The sequence below is a fragment of the Epargyreus clarus genome, unplaced genomic scaffold (genome assembly GCF_041222505.1).
Source record: "Epargyreus clarus isolate Ecla_fem2 unplaced genomic scaffold, WU_Ecla_fem_2.2 ptg000033l, whole genome shotgun sequence".
NCBI classification, from domain to species: domain Eukaryota; kingdom Metazoa; phylum Arthropoda; class Insecta; order Lepidoptera; family Hesperiidae; genus Epargyreus; species Epargyreus clarus.
The window spans coordinates 2402592-2423323 of NW_027332238.1; the positions used below are offsets into that span (position 1 = coordinate 2402592).

The window sequence follows — 20732 nt, forward strand, 5'->3', positions numbered from 1 at the left end:
AAAGGCGCTTCCGGGGTTGCGGGCGGCAAGAGTGGGAGCTCAAGTCGTCCAGCAAGCGACCCCAGGAAGGACAGCGGTTTGTGTAGTCGCATATCGCTGTAATCACCAGGGGATGCGAGAGCGTAAATTACTTTGTTCCCCCAGAGCAGAGCCCGATAGGGGCATCGCGTTAGGAGACTCCGGTTGTGTTCCGTTGGAGATCCTGGAGTTCTCCACCAAACGCCGAGGACGGCCACCGGGGGGTTTTATTGCGGTAAAAGTCCCACATAACTCGTCGTCGCTTCCACGGCCTCGGGTACCTTTTTTCGGTTAAAGGTTTCCCCCTCGTCAGAAAAAAAAAGAAGGGTTCCGTAACCAAATGATAACCCTATTACTAAGCCTTCGTTGACTGTCCGTCTGTCATAAGAATATCTCTTGAACTGTAATAGATAGACAATGAATTCTACAGAATATGTACATATACGGTGGACGATATAACAAGAAATACTAACAATAAAAATACTTATTAAAAGCAATTGCTGAAATTAAAGGTGGTAGAACCCTTTGTGGTTCGACTCCGGCGGCACCACCGCCACACCTATTTCTGCCTAATAACAGCAGTGTTAAGCGCTGCTGTGTTCCGGTTTGAAGGGTGTGGTAAGGGAGACATACTTTTCCGAGGCGTTCCAGCTTAGTCCTCAGGGGTAGCGGCGCATCTGTGGCCGACCTCAGGTAGGAATATCTAATCCTATCTGGGGTTGATTGCAGATGACCATGGGTGGCAGTAGCCACTTACCATCAGGTGGACTGCATGCTCGTCTGCTACTCGTATATTATAAAAAAAAACCGTAGTAGATAGAAGGTTAACACTTTCACAATTAATTTATTTCTATGGCTGCTAAGATAGCAAATAAAAAGAGCAAAATGGATAAGTAGTTTTTGAGAAAATCGAGTAAATAAAACTAACATACATACATAGCGGTCGAATACAGAACCTCTTTTTTTTGTCGTAAAAAAAACATGAACAATTCGCGATTCATTTCTATATTCAGAGCGGACTAGCAGGTTTACGCGGACTATATCAGCCCTTAATACGCGGGGGATGTCCGGGTTCCTCTCAGGGGGGGCTGCGGAGAGGATATGACGGTCCTACCGGCTGAGGACTAAGCTGGTACGCCTCTGATAAGTATGTCTCTTACCACACTTCAAACCAGAACACAGCAGCGCTACACTGCTGTTGTAACAGAAATAGGTGTGGCGGTGGTGCCGGACGCGAACCACAAAGGGTTCTACCACCTTCAAAGCAAAATTTTTTTCAAAATCAAATGTTGTGGAATGTAGAATTGTAATTGTTCCGTGTATCCACAAATAAATTCATAAAACTTTAGTTTTCAATTAGAAATGTATTTTTCTAATAGGATATTTTTAGATATTTTAAATAAAAATACGTATTTTAGTTTTTTTTTCAATATTACAAACAGACACTCCCATTTTTTTTATATGTAAAAAAATACGTATTTCCAAATTTTCCATTTGTAAGGTATTTTGGGCGATATAATTCCAAAAACCGATTTTAAATGTTGACATTTAATTCTAAATATTTATAAAATTTTAATGAAATATCAAGGAATTTCTTGAATTTAGCGTACATAATATGGTCTATTTTTAAAGCATTGATAGCGTAGTGGTTATGAAACTCGGCCTCTTGATCGAGGGGTATGAGGTTCAAATCCCTGGCCTCCCAGACCTCTGATTTTTCAAAGTTATGTGCGTATTAGAAATTAATTATCAATTGCTTAAACAGTGAAGGAAGACATCGTGAGGAAACCTGCATACCCGAGAAATCTTAAAAATAGAAAAAAGGTTCTCAAAGGTATGTCAAGTCTATCAATACGCACTTGTCCAGCGCGGTGGACTATGGCCTAATCCTGCTCATTCTGAGAAGAGATCCGTGCCCAGCAGTGGGACAGTAATGGGTTGCTGATGAATTTCTCTTTCATTCAATATTTCACTATTATAATAATGCTATTGCAATTTAATAATATAATTTTTTGTGTAATTAATTTATTGTGTATTTAATTTTAAAAGTATGTATTTTGTCATAAAACGAGCTTTTGCCCGCGGCTTCGCTCGCGTTACGAAGTAATATTTTCATCCCCTATTTTATCCTCTTGGGGGTAGAATTGATCAAAATCCTTTCTTAGCGGATGCCTACGTCATAACATCTACCTGCATGCCACATTTCAGCCCGATCCGTCCAGTGGTTTGGGCTGTGCGTTGATAGATCACTATGTCAGTCAGTCACCTTTGAGTTATATATATTTAGAAGTAGTTGTATCATAGTTTGACTGGTAGGGATGTTAAGTATATAAAATTTATGGATAGGTTAGATTTTGAAGGATAAAGAAGTAAAGAAAATACAAAACTTAATATTTTTATTTTATTTGTAAAGTAACTAAAATTTTATTCGTCGCATAAAAATTCTTCTCCTTGTCAGCAGTGATCGCAATTCGTAAAACTTTGGCAAAGCGTGATTATAAGATAAGTTATAATATCATGTGATTGTCGCTACTCGTCAAGAGATGGCGCTTTAAAACGTCCCGTCGAGTTCGTTCGAAGATTCAACTAAGATTTATTTCTGTAATCTTGTTAGATACAGTTTAAAGGTGGTAGAACTTTGTGGTTCAACTCCGGCGGCCCCACCGCCACACCTATTTCTGCCTATTAACAGTAGTGTCAAGCGCTGCTGTGTTCTGGTTTGAAGGGTGTGGTAAGGGAGACAGACTTTTCCGAGACGTTCCAGCTTAGTCCTCAGGGGTAGCGGCGTTTCTGTGGTCGGCCTCAGGTAGGCATATCTAATCCTATCTGGGCTTGATTGCATATGTCCATGGGCAGTAGTAACAACTTACCATCAGGTGGACTGCGTGCTCGTCTGCTACTCCTATATTAAATATAAATCGTAGTATGAGATTTTTAGGTTTGATCTAGTCAATTCTAAATATTGAGTTTGCACATATATCAACAATCAGGTCCACGCTAGTTAACGCTTTCTACACTCACAGCCCCACACTAGGATTCCCTGTATCACAAACACCCAGACCCAGAAACAGAGAGCTAAATTCATCATTTATATATCTGTCTGGCCGGGGTTCGAACCCGGGGCCCGCTGCGCGTCAGACCGGTATGGTGACCGCTCCGCCACACGTCGTCATAAGAAGTTTCTTATATATAGATGTATATTATTGTATATCATAAGTTAATGATAAGGTTAGAAAAACACAACATATTTATTGAATTATTTATTAATTAGCCAATAATTGAATGATTGCACCGATTTAAATGTTTTAAAAAACAATAAATTGTGATATAAAAAAAGTGATCAAATGTAAATTACAATTTTCATAAATTATAAATTTGTTACGGACCTTATTTTATGCTTTAATTGCAATAGTTTCGTTAAGAATTAACTGTATTGGAAAATAATTGTGAATGATGAGGAGTTAGCAGTGATAGCCTAGTGGTTAAGAAACTCGGTCTCTTGATCAAGGGGTACGAGGTTCAAATCCCAGGCACTTCTGGTTTTTCAAAGTTATATGCGTATTACAAATTAATCACTTGCTAAACGGTGAAGGAAAACATCGTGAGGAAAACTGCATACCTGAGAAAATCTTTAAAAAAATGTTTTCAAAGGCACGTGAAGTCTACCTATACGCAATTGGCCAGCGCGGTGGACTATGACCTAATCCTTCTCATTCTGAGAGGAGACCCGTGCACAGCAGTGGGACAGTATGGGTTGATGATGATGATGAAGAGTTGCGGTGCTAACGTTGGCCCTTGGGGGAGCCATTGGTTTGAAATGGTTTCGGTGCTGGTTTCATGGCTTATGAAGGCTACAAGAGTACATCTTGATTTATTTCGCTCATTTCATCGAAGTCACTAAAATATAAAAAATTAAAGAGTTAAAAATAGATAATTTTAAGGTAGAACCTAGATAATTTTACAGGTTTGTGATTTCACTTCGGCGGCACCACCGCCACACCTATTTCTACCTAATTACATGAGTGTAAGCGCTGCTGTGTTCTGGTTTGAAGGGTGTAAGGGTACTTTTCAGAGGCGTTCCACATTAGTCCTCAATGACGCGTCTGTGGCCGACTTCAGGAATGTTCTATCTGGGGATAATTATCTGTAATTACACTAACTTGACATAATGAGACATGAGCAATGGATATCTGTGCCCTTCTAAAAAAGAAAACGTTATTCTAGCTTATTTAACTGTATGGTATTTTAGAAATATACTTTTTGTTTCAAATAAACTTTTTTACAATACTAATTAAGATTGAATACTCACTAGACGATGGGTCCAAAATTGTTTGGATCGAAAATTCCTGAAAAAAAATGTTAATTAAAAAATAATAATTTAAATAAAATCTTCAACAAATAAATATTGAAGATAATTCAATAAAAATATCTCAATAAATTAATAAATTTAGCTTAACAGCGCCATCTAGTGTGCAACTCATAAATTGAGTTTAATTTGCTCGTCACGCCATCTAGTATCGAGTAGCATTATTAAAAATGGACTAATGTATAGATCATAGCCCGGCAGCTGTTATAATATTAAAATGATTAATGTAATGCAATTATTTTTTCTTACGATTTATTTTTACTTGTATCTATATATATATAATATAGACGGTAGTAGAACACTTTGTGGTTTGACTCCGGCGGCACCGCCACACCTATTTCCGTTATAACAGCAGTGTTAAGCGCTGCTGTGTTCCGTTTTGAAGGGTGTGATAAGGGAGACATACTTTTCCGAGGCGTTCCAGCTTAGTCCTCAGGGGTAGCGGCGCATCTGTGGCCGACCTCAGGTAGGAATGTCTAATTCTATCTGGGGTTGATTACAGATGTCCATACAGCAGTAGCCACTTACCATCAGGTGGACTGCATGCTCGTCTGCTACCCTTATATTATAAAAAAAAAAAAAAAAAAAAGTTAACGGGTGAAAGTGTAGAAAACAAAATTAACATTCGTATTTATAATATTAGTTAAAAATGAGTAGCAGTGAATTCGTGACGTCAGCTGGAAAATTTATCGAATGTGAAACCACCTGTGTAAAATATTACGGTAATATTATAATACTTTTATTATTTATATAGTTGCGTCAGACGTTTGGCCTTCAGTTTCTCAAAATAAATAGGAATCGGTAACCATAAAAGCAGTGATAGCCTAGTGGTTAAGAAACTCGGCCTCTCGATCGAAGGGTCCGAAGTTCAAATCCCAGGCACGCAATGATTCTTAAAGTTACGTGCGTATTAAAATATAATTATCACTTGCTTTAACAGTAATGGAAAACATTGTGAGGAAGCCTGCATACCTTAACTTAAAAATTCTCAAAGGTATGTGAAGTCTACCAATACGCACTTGTCCAGCGCGGTAGACTATGGCCTGATCCTTCTCATTCTGAGAGGAGACCCGTGCCCAGCAGTGAAACAGTAAAGGGTTGACGACGATAATCATGATCGGATGTTTACGGATAGTACCTTTTAGTATTTTACAGCCAAGTGTATGATTTTAAGACATTTTTTCATTTAATTAAAATTATTTTTAATTAAGATTTAATACTCACTGGGTGATGCGCTCACTCCAAAAAAGCAGAATACGCTCTGTAAAAGATGAAATTGTAAAAGAAAAATTGAAAATTCATTTAAAAGTAGACCTTATTATTACTAGGCGACCTTATTACATACATCTATGAAAGCATACATTATTCAATACATCTACGAAAGTATTATGTATGTAAGAAAACACACTGATATGTTTGAAAAAATAGTAACCACCATAGCTTTAATACTAGAAATAGAAATAAATTAGCAATTTATAAAAATAGATTACGTAAGGTGGCTAGATCTTTCATGGGTACTAAAATAAAATATCTGAACACATTTTGAATCTCAAAGAAAAAAAGTTCAAACATGTAACTACATGTTTGAACTTTTGTAACTACAAACGCTATGTAAAAAAGCGTACTATAAACTAAGTGATTATTTGACTGACAAAACGGTGTGGTCTGAAGTAGTTCCAGCTCCACATGTACCATTAGGTTAAGTTTAACATAACACACATCTTTTAAACATTTTTTTTTAAAAGATGTGTGTTATGGAGTTTCTTTCGCCGCTTCTCCATAACGAAACACCTTGTGAAGTGGTGGTAGTTGTCATTCAAAAGGTGCTCCGTAAAGAACTTATTCTGAATAAAACAATTGATTTGATTTAATTTGATTTGATTTATTATTACATATTGACTAGCTACTGTGAAGGAAATAAAAGTTATTGATTGTTTTTATTTTATTTTTGATAATAATCATATTAACACGCTTTTATTAGCTTGGGCTGTATGTATGTATGTATGTAACGGAATCTTTGAGCTCGATTTTCATCAACTTCCACAACTCTGATTAATTTGAAACTTTGCACACATATCAAGGTCCGATGACAATACAATAATTTGATAAGTTTCCCATTGTCCTTATTAGATTAATTAATTCCCTAATTTATAAGTTTGTCACAGACTAAAAAAAAATAAAAATAAAGAACAGTTAAAAATAAACACGTTTTTATTTCAATCGGACGTGAAACTAGAAAATAATTATAATATAATAGAAGTTATTAACATAATAATTCAATTCAGAGTAAAAGCGTGGCGTTTTTTAGTCTTTTTAAACGATTATTTAGATTAAAGCATCAACAACAAAGAATAAAAAGTTTTCATTACTTAACATCGCCATCTAGTGTCCAAAGAATAAATTAAGTTTCTGGATATGAAACTAGCGCCATGTAGTATCGAGTAGCATTTTTAATATAAACAAGTAATTTATAGATAGTAGTCCGACTGATGGATAAAGCCGGCAAAATTTTCACCATATGTTTTTAGGAAATGTGCGCGGGGAGATTTTCAAAAAATATTTTTTGTTAAATTTGAGACATTAATTATGAGTGTTGTTGCAAATTACTAATTAAATAGATAACTTATTTATAAATATATATTATTAATTAACAGTGGTACTCTAGTAAACATTGTGATGAAATGAAATGACGATACATGATGAGTAAATGAAATGGCATATTATTTAATATAGCGAGCATTTTTAAACATTGAAATAGGAAGCTTGCAATCTACCCGATGGTAAGGGCTAACAGCTCATAGACATCTGTAACCAACTCCATATAGAGCAGGTTCTACCTGAAGCCGATCACATGTGCCACGTGCGCACTAAGCCGCTCCTCATATGTACACACCCACACACCAAAATAAGATTAAACTAAAATAAACATTAAGAATTGCAGTGATAGCCTTGTGGTTAAGAACCTCGACCTCTCGATCGAGGGGTCCAGGGTTCAAATCCCAGGTACGTCCCAGGTACCTTTGATTTTTCGAAAGTATGTGCGTATTAGAAATTAATTATCACTTGCTAAAATGGTGAAGGAAAACATCGTGAGGAAATCTGCGCACCTGAGAGAGATAAAAAAATCTCAAAGATATGTGAAGTCTACCAATACGCACTTGTCCAGCGCGGTGGACTATGGCCTGATCCTTCTCATTCTGAGAGGAGACCCGTGCTCAGCAGTGGGACAGTAATGGGTTGATGATGATAATGATGATGATGAAAATTAAGAAAGAAGATTAAACACTTACCACCAACAGTACTAAAGCGAATGTGAAATTCATTTTGGCAAATGTTTCCGAATTAATGAGGATTTCTATTTTGGATGTTATATATACCGAATTTAACAATAGCAGATAAACTGAACAAATAATAATCAATATAACAATATGGTTTGAATAGTAAATAATTATAAGCCATAATTTAGGTATTGTTCGACTCAAGGACTAGTTTATTCAAGTTTTTGAACCACCTTTTAAGACTCATAAATATAATCTATTGTTTCCGTAAGTGGTATGGCAGATCTGATATTTTGAAGTAATAAACATTTTTTCAAAATATTCTTAAAAGCAAAAACATTACGATTGTTAAATATCGAGTTCTAAAAAAGAAGTGGTAGAACCGCTTGTGGCTCGACTCCGGCGGCACCACCGCCACACCTATGTCTGCCTAATAACAGCAGTGTTAAACACTGCTGTGTTCCGTTTTGAAGGGTGTGGTAAGGGAGACATACTTTTCCGAGGCATTCCAGCTTAGTCCTCAGGGGTAGCGGCGCATCTGTGGCCGACCTCAGGTAGGAATATCTAATCCTATCTGGGGTTGATTACAGATGTCCATGGGCGGCAGTAGCCACTTACCATCAGGTGGACTGCACGCTCGTCTGCTACTCCTATATGATAAAAAAGAGAAGTAATTTTTTAGGCCAAAATAAAGTCCTGGCGAACATAATTACATATTTACGGAAACAAATGTCTGAGGTGTCACATGTGGGACACCCGATTGGAACGAAGTTCCTTTCGTTTTGCAATAAGTATTATAGGAGGTATAATTAAATAAATTAACAATATTTAGGAGTTAAATGATAAATGAAATAAGTGAAGGAATACTAATAAAATTGTAATCAATATTTTTTAAAGTTATGAACACACATACACAGCAGACGCGCGCGTCGCATGGCTTGTCACTGTCAAGAGAGAGAGAGAACGAATAAGTCGAATCCTATACTCGGCCTGCCCCCTCTCCGAGCGCTAAGCACTATAGCAAAAGTGTCGTGAGGATTTTTCGTGACGCTCGCCTAGCCCTCTTACCCAGCGTACCGCGCGATAAGGAACTTCGTTCCAATTAAGAGCAACTTTAATCATTAGCTTATAAGTTACAAAATAAAAAAGTTGTTTATCTTTTTAATAAATCCTCATGGACTTTTCAATAAAGAAAAGTGTATTTTGGTGGTAGTACTTTTTATTATTTCCGTTAAAAATTATTCGCAGGTGAAATAACTCTATTTAATTATTTAAAATATATCAAAAACAGATAATATTTTGTTGATTTTTGTTTATTTAAGTACGGCTATTCTACACAAGATGGCGCTGGTTTATTACTTGCTCTGTATTTTATAGATTTACTAGCTGACCCGGCAAACGTTGTGTTGCCATATAAATAAAAAAAATGTTAAGGGTGAACAACCCCTAAGGGGTATGAAAAATAGATAGTAGCCGATTCTCAGACCTACTGAATTTGCATATAAAATTTGGTGAAAATCGGTAAAGCCGTTTCGGAGGAGTACGGTAACCAACATTGTGACGCGAGAATTTTATATATAAGATGATTCTGGAAGTTGAATCACATGTGTTTTTTTATACCTGGATGAAAGTAATTACTAATTGTTTGTTTTTTTCTTTTTTATATACTACTCGTACTTTCTATACTTTTTTATATCTACAGCCGCCTATGGACATCTGCAATCAACCCCAGAGAAGACCAAATTTCCATCTGACGTCGGCTACAGATGCGCTGTTACCCTGGATAAGCTGGAACGCCTTGGAAAAGTATGTTTCCCTTACCACACTTCAAACTAGAACACAGCAGCGCTACAATGCTGTTATAACAGGAATAGGTGTGACGGTGGTGCCGCCGGAGTCGAACCGCAGATGTTTCCACCAGCTATTACGAAATCTATACGCATATCAGTTTCTATGTAATGTCAAAAAATGTGTGAAGTCTATCAATTCGCTCAAGCCCGAAGTTTATGGTTTGAAGATAACAGGAATTATGATCATTTTATCATGACAGATATATAGTGATTCAGAAACGTGTAGCGCCATCTCTTGACGAGTAGCGGAAGCCACACAAATATATTAATATTTATAAAATTAATAGTTTTTGAAAACTCCATGAGGACGAAAACAATGAGGAATATTATCAATATATCAACTTATGAAATTTCAAAAAACACCTGTGCAAAATTTAATACGGCGACGTTATTATATTATATGATATATATTATTAACAGTTTATTTAGTTACATCATTATCGGCCTTCGGTTTTGCGAAATCATAGATTAAACAAAGTTGATAGTGATGCCAATAATATTTATGGTTTTGATTTTTTTCTATTTCTTTTTTAATTATGCATGTGAAGGAATGCCTTTGTGGTTCGACTCCGGCGGAACCACCGCCACACCTATTTCTGTTATAACAGCTTTGTTAAACTGCTGTGTTCTGATTTGAAGGGTGGTAAGGGAGACATTTTTTCCGAGGCGTTCCAGCTTAGTCCTCAGGGCTAGCGGCGCATCATTATTTATCTTAATTAAGCGCCAAAACGCTCACGGGCATCAAACCATACAAAAGTTCAAGCAATACTGTAACACGCCAAAAAAAATGCAAAAAATGAAAAATAAAAGATGTCATTTCGCCTCGATTAGTGTTTCAGACAAGATGGCCAACTGCAGTATTTTATACTTTTATTTTATTGAAAATAAATAATAGTATAAAAAACTAAAAAACACGCTTTTATTGCTAATCGGACAAATAACTAATTTAAGTTATTAAAATAATAATTCAATTTAGAGTAAAAAGCGTGGGGTGCATTATACTGCGGTTCATATTTTTTTAATTTTAATATATAGAAGTAGCAGACGAGCATGCAGTCCACCTGATAGTAAGTGGCTACTGCCGCCCATGGACATCTATAATCAACCCCAGATAGGATTAGATATTCTTACCTCAGGTCGGCCACAGATGCGTCGTTACCCCTGGGGACTAAGCTGGAACGCCTCGGAAACGTCATATTCTCATCGTGGTCATGCCCTTTATCTTAATTTCTACTCTATGATGGTTGAGGACCATAAGAGAATTTGTGCACTGTTTGCCAAGTATAAACAATATTTTAATTTAATATTTCGAGTATATTTGTTGTCGGAAATATAACAATACATTATTTATTTTGAATGGTACTCTTTGTGGCCCGAAATATATAAAGATGTACCATTTTAAATGTTAATATTTTTCGATATTACATATGCTGAGAGGTACAATATTTCAAAATGAAGTTGATTATTTTACTGAGTGTTCTGGTAAGAAAAATTGTTTATTATTTATTGATTTTAGAATTCGTTGTAAGCTTGAAGGCAGAACCCTCTAGGATTCGACTCCGCCGCCTCACTTATTACTGTTATAACAGCAGTGTAACGCTGCTGTGTTCTGGTTTGAAGTGTGGTAAGGGAGACATACTTTCCGAGGCGTTTCAGCTTAGTCCTCAGGGGTAACAGCGCATCTGTGTACAACCTCAGGAATCTATTCTTATTTGGGGTTGATAACAAATGTTTTTGCAACAGTAGCCACTTACCATCAAGACTGCATGCTCGTCAGCTACTCCTATATTATAAGAAAGGCCATCAAGGCACTTAACCTCGGTCTTTTTTAATATAGGAGTAGCAGACAAGCATGCAGTCCACCTGATGGTAAGCTACTGCCGTATGGACATCTGTAATCAACCCCACTTAATATTAGATTCTTAGCTGAGGTCGGCCACAGATGCGCTGCTAGCAGGTGAGGACTAATCTGGAACGCCTTAGCAAATGTATGTCTCTGTTACCACACCCTTCAAACCAGAACACAGCAGCGCTTAACACTACTGTTATGAGGCAGAAATAGGTACGGCGGTGGTGGCCACCGAGTCGAACCACAAAGAGTTCTACCACCTTCAAAAAATATAATATGATAATAATAAATAATAACATATTATTAATCTTTAATTATTTAAGATATAATAATGCTTTGACGTGGCTGATGTGGTGTTTACCGCAACTTGCCAAGAGATGGCGCCACTATGCCATCTGTTATTGAGTGGAGGTTTTATTTCATCATCATTAATGTAAACGTAAATAGCGCCATCTGTTAACAAGTAGACGGAATAAATAAAAGTTATTTAAGGTCGATTTTTTATCTTATATATAAAATTCTCGTGTTGTGTTAGTTACCGTACTCCTCCGAAACGGTTTTACTGATTTTCACCAAATTTTTTATACATATTCAGTAGGTCTGAGAATCTGCTACTATCTATTTTTCATACCCCTAATGATAAGGATTGTTCACCCTTAACATTTTTTTATTTATATGTGGGAGAATGCTTCATTTCATATATATAAATATTCCGTTTTTAAAATCACATGATATTAATTTCGAACTACCGCTCCGTATTAACAATTATCCGTATTACCTGTATCATGGTATAAAAAAGGGGCGCGCAACTGTCAACAGATCAGAAGTTGTCCAATAGTGGGTACGGCACGGTGGTGCTCTGAACTGTTTGGTGTTTTGCTTGGGTGTTATTGTTACTATGGTGGCATTAACGCTTATTCATTTAATTATTTTAACTATATTTTTATAAATATTGGTTAAATTAGTATCGAAATACCATTGTAGATCTACCTACCGGCGCGCCCACATATATGGCAACACAACGTTTGCCAGGTTAGCTATATAATTATACTTAGATAAACAAAGACACATAGAACAAAGAACATTAAGTTAAACCAAATTAGAAGTCCTATAGAGATTCCGTGAAGTAAAAGTTACTTAACCTGATGTAGTTTTATGGTTATTTTATTTGTAATTATCTAGTAAAGTCCGCGCCAAACTTCTAGTCCGCTCTGAATATAGAAATGAGTCGCGTCGCAACAGGAAATTGTAGGTACTACTGAGACGAAGACAGCGCGGGACCCCCCGGCACCCTCCGCTGCCCGCTCTCTGCTGCGTTAGTGTGCTCTTACGTTGCTACGGAGTATATGCTTGTAGTTGTGTTCCACCGCATTGGCTCTCTGATTACACCTGCGCGCAACAACTTCAGAGCGGACTAGACGCTTAGCGCGGACTATGCTTGCATAATTTTAAAAATGAAAGGTATAAGTATCATTTATTTTATTTCATAAACAAATTTTAAAAAAATGTTCTCTTTTTTGTTGACAGGGCTTGCTGTTAGTTCATGGAAAACCGACAGGTAAAACAAATGATTATTTTTGTATTCAAATGTACTTATAATAATTGATACATGTATAAGTAAAGATATCACACCGCCTTGTAATTGAAGGAAGCCATTAAATGACTTAAACGGCTGATGATTCTATCAGCCGTTTAATGGCTGTCATGGTGTAATTTACGCAGAATAATGTCGACATGCGCAGTTAAGACACGAAATCGAAAAAAAGTGCGGAGAAATATCGTTTAATTCGTAAATGATCTAAAAACTACATTTTTTTAATATTTTCAAAAACCAAAATAACAAATAACACTATAATAAATAATAACACTGACAAGTGTCAAAAGGTTACATTTTCTTGTTAAGAGCGAGTAATCTTTACTAATCTATGACTTGATACCACTTTTTCAGCCTTATTAATAAAAACGCTTATCGCGAGCTAAATGAAAAATATCATCATCACATCAACGACCCATTACTGTCCCACTGCTGGGCACGTGTCTCCCTCCTGTCATAAGGATTAAGCCATAGTCCACCGCGCTGGACAAGTGCGTATTGGTAGACTTCACATACCTTTGAGATTTTGTTTCATAAATCTCTCAGGTATGCAGGTTTCCTCATGTGGAATGATGTTGAGGATGTTTTCCTTCACTGTTTTAGCAAGTGATAATTAATTTCTAATACATAATGAAAAATAAATAGTATAAATCTATTTCTTGGTCCAATTTACAACTTTTATTATTCCCGCGTAAAATTCAAATCTCCCGCCAAGAGCGTTCTTTTTTTTATGCGATGGCATACAATCGTTGAACCCATACAGCCAGTGAATATATAAATGGGCACTTATTGTTATAAAAACACATAACACATCATGAAAATAACACAAAATAATTAATTAAAATAATACTATAATTAAATATTAATAATATTTCTAACAATACTTATACTTGGACTAGTTAATCTTAGAGTAACAAAATATTATTTTCGTTATAACAATGTAATTAACAAATAAATAGATTAGTAAAGATTACTCACTCCTAACAAGAAAATGCACCCAGTTTTGAGAATTGAAATAGTTGCGTAAAAAAGTTTTGCCACGTCTCCGTGCTTAAAATGTCCCCAAAATATATAAATACAAATATATTGAAATAATTATTTATTTATTATGTACATTACGCAGTATTACTTATTTATTCGTAAATTTTCTCTAAAAATGTTTTTATTTGTCAAGAATTCAAAAAAAGAACTTACTAATAAGCCGTTTGTGGCTTCGTTCAATTTCAAGGCGGCGAAGTATCTTTACTAATCTATGAATAAATATGGAGTAATCTTGGACTAACAATTAATTTCTTAGTCCGGGCTTAAATCAATGTTATGACTCACAGCTGTCATAAATCAGACAGAAACAGAATACACATTGAAAATACTATTCTGTTAAAGTTGTAGAGCCCTCTGTGGTTCGACTCCGGCACCACCGTCACACCTATTTCTGTTATAACAGCAGTGTAGCGCTGCTGTGTTCTGGTTTGAACAGTTCTGGCACAATATAAAACTACTATGGTTAAACACTCCACACAACCTGAAATTACACCGAGTGTTTCCAAAAAAACAATAATTTTCTCAGATAGAATAGGTGTAGGATTTGGTTCTTTATTACATAATTGTTTGAGGCAAACGGTTATTAACATGTGCTATCCGGAGGCTTCTTTTAACTATATTATGGACAAAATAGCTGCTGGTTGCTATGATGAGCATACTACCATAGTTATTATGTTAGGAAATCATATTAAGGTGAGTTATAAGGACATTAATAGGTGTATAAATATGTTGTTAAAATTAAGTAGTAACTACAAGTGCAGATTTATTTTATGTGCCCTCCCATATTGCTCTAACTTAACAAAGGAGCAAAATAATAGAATTTATAAAAATAATATGCATATCTATAATTTGACATGTCGTCATAATGACATTATGTATTTTGACATAAATAAATTTATATACAATTTTATCTTGACTCAGGATACTATGTACCTGTCAAAAAAATTGAAAAAACGACTTGCTACATTAGTAGCATTTAATATACACGATTCAGTTATAGACACTATAACGCAGTCCTCTTTACAGACTGATGTTAGTAGTATTACTAACAATCATTTTTTAAATTAAATATACTGACAACAGAAATACCACATAAAACTATATTAAGTAAATGTACTGAACAAGGTATTTCTGGCAAAAATAAAATAAAAAGTGGAATATTTAAAATCTTACACCAGAATATACAAGGTCTTGCGAGTAAAGAATTAGAACTGGAATTATTTTTAGAAAAATATAAATATGACATAATGTGTATAACTGAACATTGGTTAAGAAATCACGAATTGCTTATACGTTATAAAAATTATATTATAGCCAGTTCATTCAACCGTAAGTCTGCAATTCATGGTGGTACCTTAATATTACTGAGAAATAATATTAAATTTAAAGAACGTGTAGACATTGTGGATCTTTCGGTTGAGCGTTCTATAGAATTGTCTTGTGTTGAGCTGGAGAAACATATTGTGGTTTGCGTATACAGGCCCCCTTGTAATGATAACTATAATTGTTTTGAAACTGTTATGGAGGATGTTTTAAACATAATTTCCAAAAGTAATAAATTAATTATAATATGTGGAGATTTTAATGTAAATATCTTGCACAATAGCTTATTAACAACTAAATTATTGTCCTTATTTAAATCATTTAACTTAAACAATGTTTTTTGTGAACCTACAAGGGTGACAACATCTTCAGCTACATGTATTGACAACATTTTTTGTAATTGTAATATTATAGATAAGTCCATAATAAATTGCATTCAGTCGGATCACAGTGGCCAAAGTGTTCATATTCTCTGTAATAATCACACAGAAAATAAAGTATTTTTGGAATATAGACTAATAACAAAAATGCGTCTAAAAAAGTTTAACCAGCAGCTATTAAATAGTTTAAAATTTTTAAATTATAATAACAATGTCAATAGTGTTTATTCAAATTTCTTTAAAATAATAAATACGGAGTTTAAAAAAATATTTATACTTAAAAAATACCAGAAATCAGTCGGTTTTAAATTCAATGAATGGGCTACTAAGGGTATTCGTATAAGTCGGGAAACTCTTTTTGACTTGTATAATGAAAGGGCCAATAGTCCTAGCCCCAAGCTTAACGAGCATGTTCGAAGGTACTCTAAATTGTTTAAAAGGGTTTGCAAAATTGCTAAGTCAAATTATTATCATAACAAAATAAAATCATCCGATAATAAAATAAAGGCAGTATGGAAAGTAATAAATGCCGAAGCGGGTAAGTCAAATATGTATACTGACGATATAACTCTTAATACTGAAAAAGGCATTGTCTCATCACATAAGGATGTGGCACAAGAATTTGAATCCTTCTTTACTAATATTCCCATGAAAACTACACAATTTCTAAAGCCTTCGCCTGCTCTTTCTGTAAACTTCCTTAAAGAAAATGTAAAAAGTTGCAGTGATAGATTTATATTTAGACATGTTAATAGCAAAGAAGTAATTAAAGTGTTCAAAGATATAAATATTAAAACTACTGAGGATTTATGGGGAATGTCTATAAAAATTTGTAGTTTTATTATTGAGACTATAGCTCCTTACTTAGCCAAAATTTTTAATTTATGCGTAGATCATGGTTGCTTTCCTGATCTAATGAAACAAAGTAAGGTCATTCCTCTATTTAAGTCTGGTGACAACAAAGATCCTAGTAATTATAGACCAATTTCTGTTTTGCCTGTTTTTAGTAAAATATTTGAAAAACTAATACTTAATCAATTATTAGTACACTTTAATTTTTATAATTTATTCCATAATAAACAGTTCGGCTTCACCAAAGGTAGATCAACCGTTGATGCGGGTGTTGAATTAATGCGAAACATTTTTGACGCTTGGGAAGATGCGCAGGATACTATAGGTGTATTCTGTGATCTTTCTAAGGCATTTGATTGTGTAGAACATAAAACTCTCTTGTTAAAGTTGGAATATTATGGTATACGCGGTACGTCTCTAAAACTGCTTAGGTCTTATCTAGATAATAGAGTACAACGAGTTCAGGTTAAGGGACACAAATCGTTAGGTTCTGGTGTTAAAGTAGGCGTCCCACAAGGCTCTATTCTGGGGCCATTCTTGTTTTTGGTATACATTAATGATCTACCGTATGTAATGCAGGACTTATCAAAGGTTGTGTTGTTTGCTGACGATACTTCCTTAATATTTAAAGTTAAAAGACAATCTAACGACGTGAGCGCTGTCAATAAAGCACTTGACATAATTCACAACTGGTTTAGCGCAAACAATCTTGTATTAAATAATAAAAAGACTAAATGTGTCCGATTTGCTCTGCCTAATGTTAAAAAGCTGACGATGAATGTTACCCTTAACAATGATCACTTAGAGTTTGTAGATGAAACAGTTTTCTTAGGGATAAATTTAGATTCTAAACTACAATGGAGCCCTCAGATAGCAAAGTTATGTAGTAGACTTAGTTCGGCAGCCTATGCGGTAAAGAAGATAAGACATCTTACCGATATACCAACCGCTAGGCTTGTTTACTTTAGTTATTTTCATAGCATTATGTCTTACGGTATTCTGCTGTGGGGTAACGCTGCTAGCATAGATGTCATTTTTATACTTCAAAAACGTGCAATTAGAGCCATTTATAGTCTTCGCCCCCGTGAGTCCTTACGAGAACTGTTTAAATCTATAAATATTTTGACAGTGCCTAGTCAATATATTTATGAAAATATCTTATATGCTCGCAAAAATTATTCTTCTTTGGAAAAAAATTATAATAGGCACAGTCATAATACTAGAAATAAAGATAAATTGGCCATACCTCAATTTAGATTAAGCAAGGTGTGTAATTCTTTTATGGGGAACTGTATTCGTTTCTACAATAAAATACCAAAAGACATTATCGATCTATCCGAGAAAAGGTTTAAATCTACTATAAAATTAACTTTATGTAAAAAAGCTTATTATAATGTAAATCAGTATTTAAATGATAAATCCGTATGGTATGACAACTCCAGCTCCAACATCAAAAATTAATTATATGTACCACTATGTAAAATTGTATATTATTTACTCTTTAAAAGATGCAAATATGCACACGTATGGAGTTTCTTGCGCCGCTTCTTCTCCATAGCGAAATACCTTCCGAAGCGGTGGTAGTTTGTTGACTTTCAAAAAGTATTCTATATGAATCAATTTTGAATAAATGAGATTTGAATTTGAATTTGAATTTGAAGTTTGTGTTCTGGTAGGGGAGACGTACTCTCCGAGCCGTTCTACCTTAGTCCTCAAGAGTAGCGGCACATCTATGGGTAGGACTCTTATCTTATCTGGAATTGATTACAGATGTCCATACGGCTGTAGCCACTTACCATCATGGACTGCACTCGTGTGCTACTCCTATAAAAAAAACTCCAGTAAACTTTAATAATATATTTTTTTCAGATAATTAAAATCCATATGAATATGTTAGTAGGCAACTTAAGACCTATGTTAGTTAGATTATATTAGGCATTTACTCTAATGATAGAAACATTCGGATTTCAGTTTCATTTGGCGAGGATGATGAGGTTGCATCAGAGACTTCAGAGGGATCTGTAGGCCCTGGAGATTTTCCACCATTCATGGGTAAAGGCGTACCTTCGCCCCCAAACCCTGCGGATGTCTTGTCCAATAGTGATGATTCATCAGATACGAGGAGAGTGCCTTCTCCCCAAGACTTTCTGCCTTAAGCAATCCTGATGACTCAAACAATCCTGATATCCCACAATCCAGGTTTACCAGGCAATCTTTCTACTATCAGCAACAAATATTCGACATATTTGGTTTAGGCCGCGCCAAACTGCTAGTCCGCTCTGAAGTGCGAGCAATGTAGTACAATTTGCTATGGCGACCCGATTCATTTCTATGTTCAGAGCGGACTAGCAGTTTTACGCAGACTTTACTTTTTATATTCATTGTAAATTTTATTGTCCAAAATAATTTAAAAAAGATGATAATTATTTCTTATGTTTTAATAATTCAAGCTTCTAATGTATGTGGGTAAATTATAACAAATAAAACATTGTTTATCGACTTCCAAAAATAAAAAATGTTATTTGTGTGTCGTGTATTTATTTTCCGTTATTTCATTTTGGATTTTCACGCGTAATCTAAGATTCCTTCGACCATTCTGCCCGAAATTCTTACTAATATTATGAATCCTAAAGTAACTCTGTCTGTCTGGTTGTCTCTTCTTCACGCCTAAACCACTGAACCGATTTTAATGAAATTTTGTAAAAAGATAGTCTAAAACCCGAGAAAGGACATAGGATGGTTTTTATTCCGGAAATCCCACGGGAAGTAGGGATGATGATCTAAGATAAATTAATCAGAGAATCGATCTTTTGGACCAAAATGACGATTATTTTAATCGTTATTAGTAAGGATTGAATCGTAAACTATTCATTAGTTGTAAACCACTTGTTGTCCATGAAGGCTTCAGTCAATTTTCGCCGAATGGCGCCACTGTCATTCCAATGAAGGTACGAATTTTCAGTTTTATGTATGTTAGTATGTTATATTATTTACTTTTAAACGCGGGCGAAGCAGTGGGCAAATACTAGTGCTGCATAATATTGCAATATACTATTGTATGCGCTATAGGCCCGTGCCAGACATAAACAAATATTTGCTCACACATTTGAACACTTATTTGTATAATTTTTTTAACCTGTCACTCATGTCATGGTCTCCTAGCAAACGGACTTTGCGCATGTGTAGCAGGCTCCACACATATTTGAAGTTTGAATACTTTGATGTGCGACTGAAAAATCGTCAACAAATAGCAAAGTGCGAATATTTGATGCAAGCATGCAGCTGATATTTCACACAGAGCAACTTATGATATTCGTCTAGAACACTTTAAAATGACATCACTACACAAACGTCGCGCACTTGCAGACATATTATTTCTCAAAAAACTTTTGAGTGGAGTCATAGTTTCCAGCAGTCTACTGAACGACGATTATGGTTATATCTATCGTATGGTTCGATTTGTTCCATACAAATTAAAGATACAGACTAATATAATATAAACGTTGTTCATGCCTATAATTGGCACTCATACGAACCTTATATTATTAATACTACTATAGTGTACTTCTATGTACTATATAATGTATTGTGTGTGTTGCTGTTGGCATGTAAATAAATAAATAAATAAGCCTGTTTGTTCAACAAATACTCAAATACACGACTATTTGCAGCACGAGCTTCTTTGTGTTCAAACATGTGTTCAAATATGTATTCAAATGTTTGTGCTATGTCTGCCATAGAGTAGTGCGAGTGACAGCTGTCAATAGTGTTATTGTCATTGACAGTTGTCATTTTGACACTATTTCTTCAAAAAAATTGACAGCCCTAATTTTGGCCCTAATGACGCGATGCAGTGGCTATGTCGGAAATAATCGCGGCAACACGGGTAGCAGCGCGAGGAGCAGTGCTAGCAGCAAGGCGTGGACGCACTGATTTATTTATTTTAATTTTATTAGGTGATGCCATGTCCGAAAGAACCATAAATACAAAATCTTGGCATTATTAATTATGAAAAACGATGTTAAAATTTAATACCTACCTTTAATATATCCGTATATATAATAATATATCCGTATGTGTATTTAACGTTATATTCAAACTACTTTACTGATCCTTCCTTTTCCAAATTCCACCCGGTTTATATTTTTCAAATCCTCTCCTTTCCCCGTTATTATTTGTCA

At 35.1% G+C, this 20732-nt stretch overlaps 1 protein-coding gene and 2 long non-coding RNA genes across 3 annotated transcripts in view; 1 reads left to right on the top strand and 2 right to left on the bottom strand.

Annotated features, from left to right (window-relative positions):
• Positions 1 to 20732, bottom strand: part of LOC140755632 (uncharacterized) — a 224412-nt gene that overhangs the window by 85358 nt on the left and 118322 nt on the right. The window lies entirely within an intron of this gene.
• Positions 3264 to 7761, bottom strand: LOC140755537 (uncharacterized). Its single transcript, XR_012103790.1, has 4 exons — positions 7675 to 7761; positions 5609 to 5645; positions 4328 to 4364; positions 3264 to 3915 (listed from the first exon to the last, which is right to left on the bottom strand). It is a non-coding gene; the product is annotated as an uncharacterized LOC140755537 (long non-coding RNA).
• LOC140755441 (uncharacterized) lies at positions 10867 to 19078 on the top strand. Its single transcript, XR_012103775.1, has 3 exons — positions 10867 to 10994; positions 12889 to 12919; positions 18523 to 19078. It is a non-coding gene; the product is annotated as an uncharacterized LOC140755441 (long non-coding RNA).